Source organism: Aulonocara stuartgranti (assembly GCF_965226115.1).
Source record: "Aulonocara stuartgranti genome assembly, chromosome: 22".
Taxonomy (NCBI): domain Eukaryota; kingdom Metazoa; phylum Chordata; class Actinopteri; order Cichliformes; family Cichlidae; genus Aulonocara; species Aulonocara stuartgranti.
This window is the reverse complement of record NC_138957.1, coordinates 32,543,025-32,549,565: the sequence shown is the minus strand read 5'-3', so window position 1 is coordinate 32,549,565 and position 6,541 is coordinate 32,543,025. Positions and strand designations below refer to the sequence as shown.

At 41.5% G+C, this 6,541-nt stretch overlaps 2 long non-coding RNA genes across 2 annotated transcripts; one reads left to right on the top strand and one right to left on the bottom strand.

Moving 5' to 3' along the window:
* Positions 1–195: 195 nt before the first annotated feature.
* Positions 196–3,838, top strand: LOC309699262. Its single transcript, XR_014274280.1, has 3 exons — positions 196–1,423; positions 2,546–2,640; positions 3,401–3,838. It is a non-coding gene; the product is annotated as an uncharacterized lncRNA (long non-coding RNA).
* Positions 3,839–3,848: 10 nt separating this feature from the next.
* On the bottom strand, positions 3,849–5,838 carry LOC309699258. The gene is made up of 3 exons (XR_014274276.1): positions 5,549–5,838; positions 4,780–4,868; positions 3,849–4,581 (listed from the first exon to the last, which is right to left on the bottom strand). It is a non-coding gene; the product is annotated as an uncharacterized lncRNA (long non-coding RNA).
* Between the last annotated feature and the right edge of the window lie 703 nt (positions 5,839–6,541).

Sequence of the window (6,541 nt, the reverse complement as noted above, 5' to 3'; positions counted from 1 at the left end):
AATTAAAAAGGCATTTCTGTTATGTTGTTATGGTCGCTGACCTTTAGTGGCTCTCCCTCTGTGAGAGAGTTTTTTTCTCCTTTCCTGTGTTACAGGTCTGCCTCATGAGCCACAGCTGAGGTGTGTTGCAGCTCGTCAGCCACGGCATATAGTCTGCCATCCTAAACTGCCACGCCCCTGCCACTTCCCCCATTTTGCCAGAGCTGTGAGCTACAGTGGTTTGGGCAGCAAACCTTAGTGTGTGTGAATTTAAACTCTGTGTAACTTTGGCTTTCTTTCTTTTATTGTGAGCAAAGGTGTGCCTTTACAGTGGTAATTAGTTCATCACAGTGGAAGCAGGTAGGGGTTCTCTGCCATTTTTGTTTTGATCATTTTCTCCTGTTTTTGGCTCGACAGGGAGCTCAGCCACTGTATTTTGTTTTCGGCTAGAGAGTTCTTGGTTTGATTTTTAGTTAAAGGGGGTGTTTTGTTTGTTGTTTTGGCCGGAAGACTCTGAAGATAAGCGCTTCCCTGTGTTCATTTTTACTTCAGTAGTTTTCTGCAATAAATCATGTTTAATGACATGATTTATGTCCCCCCCCCTCACTTCAGTCAGCACTTCGTTTTTAAGTGGGGCATATTTTTTAAGTAGTTTTTAAGTCTAAAAACTACAATATAAGCATTGATCTACTTAAATGGTTAGGTATCTTGGGACAGGGGAGCGGGACATCAACAAACAGACTGTAGCGATGTGGACAGTGTACCAGTCAGTTGTGATGAAGAGAGAGCTGAGCATAAAAGCAAAGCTCTCAATTTACCAGTTGATCTATGTCCCTACCCTCACCTACCCTCATGAAAGAATGAGATCCCGAAAACAATTGGCGAAGGGTGGCTGTCCTCACCCTTAGAGATAGGGTGATGTGTTAGGTCATCGGGAAGGGGCTCAGAGTAGAGCTGCTACTCATCCACATCCAAAGGAGCCAGACTATTGTCTTATAGTCTCATACTGTTGCTTCAGATTTTCAGTGTCTGCAACCACATTAGGTATGGAATCAGAACGATGCCACCTTGAAACGAAACCGAAAAATGGATTGAAACCGAAAAAAAATATTGTAACTGAAATAAATGTACTGAAAAATATTGTATTGAAACCGAAAAAAAAATTGATAGTGAAAAACAATTAATTGAAACTGTAATTTTTTTGTTTTCGCTTACAATTTTTTTTGTTTTCGGTTTCAATCCATTTTTCGGTTTCAAACCATTTTTCAGTTTCACTCTGCTGGCACTGTTTTGGCGTCCGGGGGCGCGCTGGGGGGGCGGGGTTTCCGGCCCGCATGTATTTGCATACATTATAGAGGCCACTAGTGCTGACCAAGCTGCCATCTTTCTCTCTTCCCGTCTTTCAATGGCTGCTTCAATTTCAGCTTGAACCTCCAAACCGCAAGTAAGTAATCATTTTTTGTCATCTTTTCTTGCTGTCCCACTGGGCTGGACATTAGTTTAGTTTTTTTAGCTACATCTGGTGAAGTTGTGGTAAAATGCTGGTATTAGCCTATTCGTTGTAGCAAGCTAGCCTGAAGCTAATATTTGCTAAATTTAGGGACACCCGTGTCTCTTCAGGAGTTGGAGGCCAGTGTTCTAGGAGCGGATCTCAGGATCTCAACAGGCAGTGTTGGGCAGTAACATAATACCGGCATTACGTATTTAAAATACAAAATATGAGTAAATGTATCCGTTACAATTACTGTTCAATAGGTGATATTGAGAATACAGTTAGTTTGTTGAAATAAATGGATTACATGGCGGTATTTACCTGTTTCATATGTTAGGCTATGGTCTCTCTATTTTTTGGTAATTCCACGCCGGTGGAAACCCAAACAAAACATAAGAGCCTCTAAAAATTATTATACAAAAATGATTTAATATGAAGGCAATAGCAGTGTTACAGGCATCGCCCTAAACAATGTAGCCTCATGGGCAGTGTAGTCCGTGCTGCAGGGAGAATGGACTGCCATACCCGTTATGTGTCTGTGAGCAAGGAGGGAGAAAAAGGAAAAGTACAGCTGTCACGGAGCAGAAACGGGAGCTGGAAGCATGTAAATATATTAATAACCACTAAAGCCAAAAAGAGTGCCTGACGAGCCCAGCTGTAAGTAAGCTGTTAAGACTCGACTGTACACTGTGTTCGTGTTTTCCTCCGAAACAATAAGCAGCCTTTCAACGCCTCTCTGTCTCTCGCTAGCAAACTTGACCCAGACAACAAAGTAAAGCTAGTTTCGAGCCCGACACGAACCGGACGTATTAGCCAGAGGTCCCTTTAATACGGTTCGGAGCCGCTGACCTGTTTTATATACGCGCTGAATAGTTTTCTACACGAGATCGCTGCAGCCTTACCTAATGTCCACTTACTGTTACTCATTTATATTAAGATTTTAACATCTAGTTGGTGTTGGTATGGCAAGTAGCCTTCAGTAATAGTAATAAATCACACAGCAATAGCACATTCATGTAGTTGTAAAGTATTCAGAATACATTTTAAAATTAACCTTCCCAACACTGTCAACAGGTTAGCACCTCATACCACAGTGCAGCAAAGCAGTCTCATGAGCGCTGGGAAGGACGAGCCCAGAGCCCAAAACAGACAGTGCAGGAGATGACAAGGTTAGTAATTGTATGGTGAAAATTATACTGGAGGAGTTCAAGTATCTCGGGGTCTTGTTCGCGAGTGATGGGAGAAGGGAGCCGGAGATTGACAGAGGGATTGGGGCTGCAGCTGCTGTAATGCGGACGCTGCACCAGTCCGTCGTGGTGAAGAGGGAGCTGAGTGTAAAAGCGAAGCTCTCAATATACCGGTCGATCTACGTCCCTACCCTCACCTATGGCCACGAGCTGTGGGTAGTGACCGAAAGAACGAGATCGCGGATACAAGCGGCGGAAATGAGCTTCCTCCGAAGGGTGGCTGGCCTCTCCCTTAGAGATAGGGTGAGAAGTTCGGCCATCCGGGAGGGGCTCAGAGTAGAGCCGCTGCTGCTCCACATCGAAAGGAGTCAGCTGAGGTGGTTCGGGCATCTGACAAGGATGCCCCCTGGGCGCCTCCTGGGTGAGGTGTTCCAGGCATGTCCCACCGGGAGGAGGCCCCGGGGAAGACCCAGGACATGCTGGAGAGATTATATCTCTCGGCTGGCCTGGGAACGTCTTGGTATTCCCCCGGATAAGCTGGAGGAGGTGGCTGGGGAGAGGGAGGTCTGGGCCTCTTTGCTTAGGCTGCTGCCCCCGCGACCCGGCCTCGGATAAGCGGTTGAAGATGGATGGATGGATGGAAAATTATACTTTGTTATCTTGATTGGCAAAAGAAAAGTAAATACAAAATCTGCTTCTCACATATAGGGCATTTCCAAAACTTCAATTTCTTTCATTACAGCTGTCCTGTGCCAGAAGTTCTGTTGACCCACAGTGAGAGGCATCATTTCAGAAACACCAGGAAGACTGAAACTCAGCGCCAGGATCAAGCAGGGCTCGTGATCTTCACCAGCAGCTCCCTCACAAGAAGGATAAACCCAGCATTTCATGAACACTGATGGAGACCTTTGCTTTGTGTAATGTTAGAAGTACTCAGATAATCCTCAGAGGATCTGGACTTTTACATAATATAATAGAATAGAATTCAACTTTGTTGTCATTGCACATGCACAGGTACAGGGCAACGAAATGCAGTTTGCATCCATCCAGAAGTGCTTTAGCCATGATATAGATATATTACAATATATATTAGCAATAGTATAGATATGTAAGTATATTACAGAAATGGGTCTATTATGGTATGTTACAATGTACACGGTATGAAGTATGTTGTGAATATTCTATATAAGTATGTACAGGCTGTAGTGAGTATAAACTATGTACAGGATATAAATATGAAAAACTATAGAAATCTGAGATATACAGTTATACAGAAATGTGAACTATGCAAGTTATAAACAGTTGTAGGATTAAAAATCATCATATGTACAGAATGATTATTTACACAGAACTATACAGTAGTGCAGTTAAGTAATAGCTATAAGCTATAGTAATAGCTTTAAGTCCTGTAGAAAGTTAAATATGTTGTGCTCACTGGTTACTCTGGTATGAATGACTCTGAATTACTTTATGATAAATAACACACTATTGTCAAAAAACAGTGAAAGAATTCCAGATCACAAGTTTTTAGTTCAAATACAAGTAACAACCTTTGACTTTTAATCAGGTTTTATTTAATTGTGTCAGAGAAAACATCATGTGCTCTTCATGTAGCTGAGTACATTCAGTGTTTAAAACGGAAGTTGTGCAGGTCTGAGATCAGCAGTTTTCTGAAACACCAAACTGAGGTACTGTTAATGCTGATGTATAGTGACACAGTTACAGGGGTGATTAATCCTTTTGACTTTTTGTCTTTAAATTTATCAATAAAACAGCTGCAGCTTTCACTGACAGCACATGTGGTACTTTAACCTTTGTACTGTTTTCTTCAGTTAATTTTGGAGTTACTACAAAGATTGAAGATATAGGATGATCTGTCTGCTGTCACTGGGTGGTGCTGAGGTCTGAATCTGAGGACGGCTCCTGTAATCACAAACAGAACAGAATCATCACAAACTGAAATATAAAGTTTATCTCTCAAATCTGAAATACAGCTGATCCTTCTCCGGCCTCACACACTCGGGATCTGAAGTTGTTCAGTCCTACAGTTCTGCCGACAGCTGTTTATTTTTTTATTTGTTTTAAAGGCTTTACTAACACATTTTCTAATATCATGTTTACCTTTGAGTTGTTGATGCTTTATAAATGGACATCTGCAAAGATGAGATGATGGAGCAGGTTTCAGTCGAGGTTCAGTCTGCTGCTGCATCCTGGTCACAACATACAGAGATGTTATCAGCTCAGTATTGAACAAGAAATATTAACGTTTCAAATTATTTGTCCTAAAGAATGCAAGCTGTACAGAGTACTGAACATGTGACTTTGTGAACATAATTCATTAAAAATAATTTGGACAGTTTTTTAACCTGAATATTTGTAACAAACTCCGTTAAAAAAAAAAAAAAATAATAATAATAATAATCAGGGGAAAAATGTAACATTTTAAGTTAAGCTGACAAGCGGAAGTAGTTGGTTTCAGTACATAAGTATCGGGCTTTGCTATTTAATCCGTAGCTATTGACTAATGAGGGGAATTTAAAAGTTGGCGTTAATGTCCTTCCACATGTGGAAAGCGACAGAAAACATGCTGCTGTTTGCACATATTTAATAATCAGCTCTGCACAGGAGCAGAAGCAGAGTCCAGCCCGTTGCTCTTACAATATAATACTCATAATAAAGTACAGTAACCGTGGTTAGTCACTGAGCAGCCCGGTGCGTTTCTCTTGATTTCTTTAGTCAGGGTAAATTCATTCACCTGCACGGGTTAGCTAAACGAACTTTACAAAACATGTTTCCCCGACAGCGGAGTGCTCATTTTAGCTAGCTAGGTCCTTAGGTAGCTAGCTAAGGACCTAAATTACGGATTAGCTTACAAACACATTTAACTTACCAAAAATAATGCGGTGGGGCCTCAGGTCCTCCTGTCCGGTAGTCCAATTTACTGAAGAACACCTCAGGCTGTCACTTTGAAATAGTCGGTAATGTAAACGCTGGACCTCTCGGCATCTGCCATTCCCGAACAGACACGTGCGAGTTTGTCCGTGACCGCAGCTGCGTCGTCAGTGTTTTCTCCAGTCATTGGTCAGCATTATAATATATGCAAATACATGCGGGTCGGAATCCCCGCCCCCCAGCGCGCCCCCGTACACCAAAACAGTGCCAGCAGAGTGAAACTGAAAAATGGTTTGAAACCGAAAAGTGGATTGAAACCGAAAACAAAAAAAAATTGTAAGCGAAAACAAAAAAATTACAGTTTCAATTAATTGTTTTTCACTATCAATTTTTTTTTCGGTTTCAATACAAGATTTTTCAGTACATTTATTTCAGTTACAATATTTTTTTTCGGTTTCAATCCATTTTTTGGTTTCGTTTCAAGGTGGCATCGTTCTGATTCCATAATTAGGCAGTTTAGATTACAAAATTAGCTCGAAAACCAATGTCATTTCCTGTGCTGAGAATGATCACTTCAATTATATGATTAGATTTGCCTCGGTAAATTTGACAATGGTCACCATATCACACATCACCTCAAGAGATTTTTTTTTCATGTAAAACTCTTACACCATTAAAGAAACTCTATAATCCATTGATCCTTGGTTGAACACTTCAAAGAAAAAGGAAGAGCTAGCACAATGCACAAACTGCAGGTCAGATCCTGAAATGGACTGGAGGCCAGTATAGGTTTAACACTCTTTCTTGCCCAACAAAAGGCAAGTTGCTGCATTTTGAACAGCAACCCGACCAATCAAGTCCACACAGTTGAGCTTAACAGTTGGGCAGAACTCTTTTGGCTCTCAGCGAAGGCGGTCGCACTTTTCTCCTCTCCTGCCCTTATCTTCCCTGCTTAGCTTCTTATGTCCTTGTCTTGTGTTTTTACTTACTT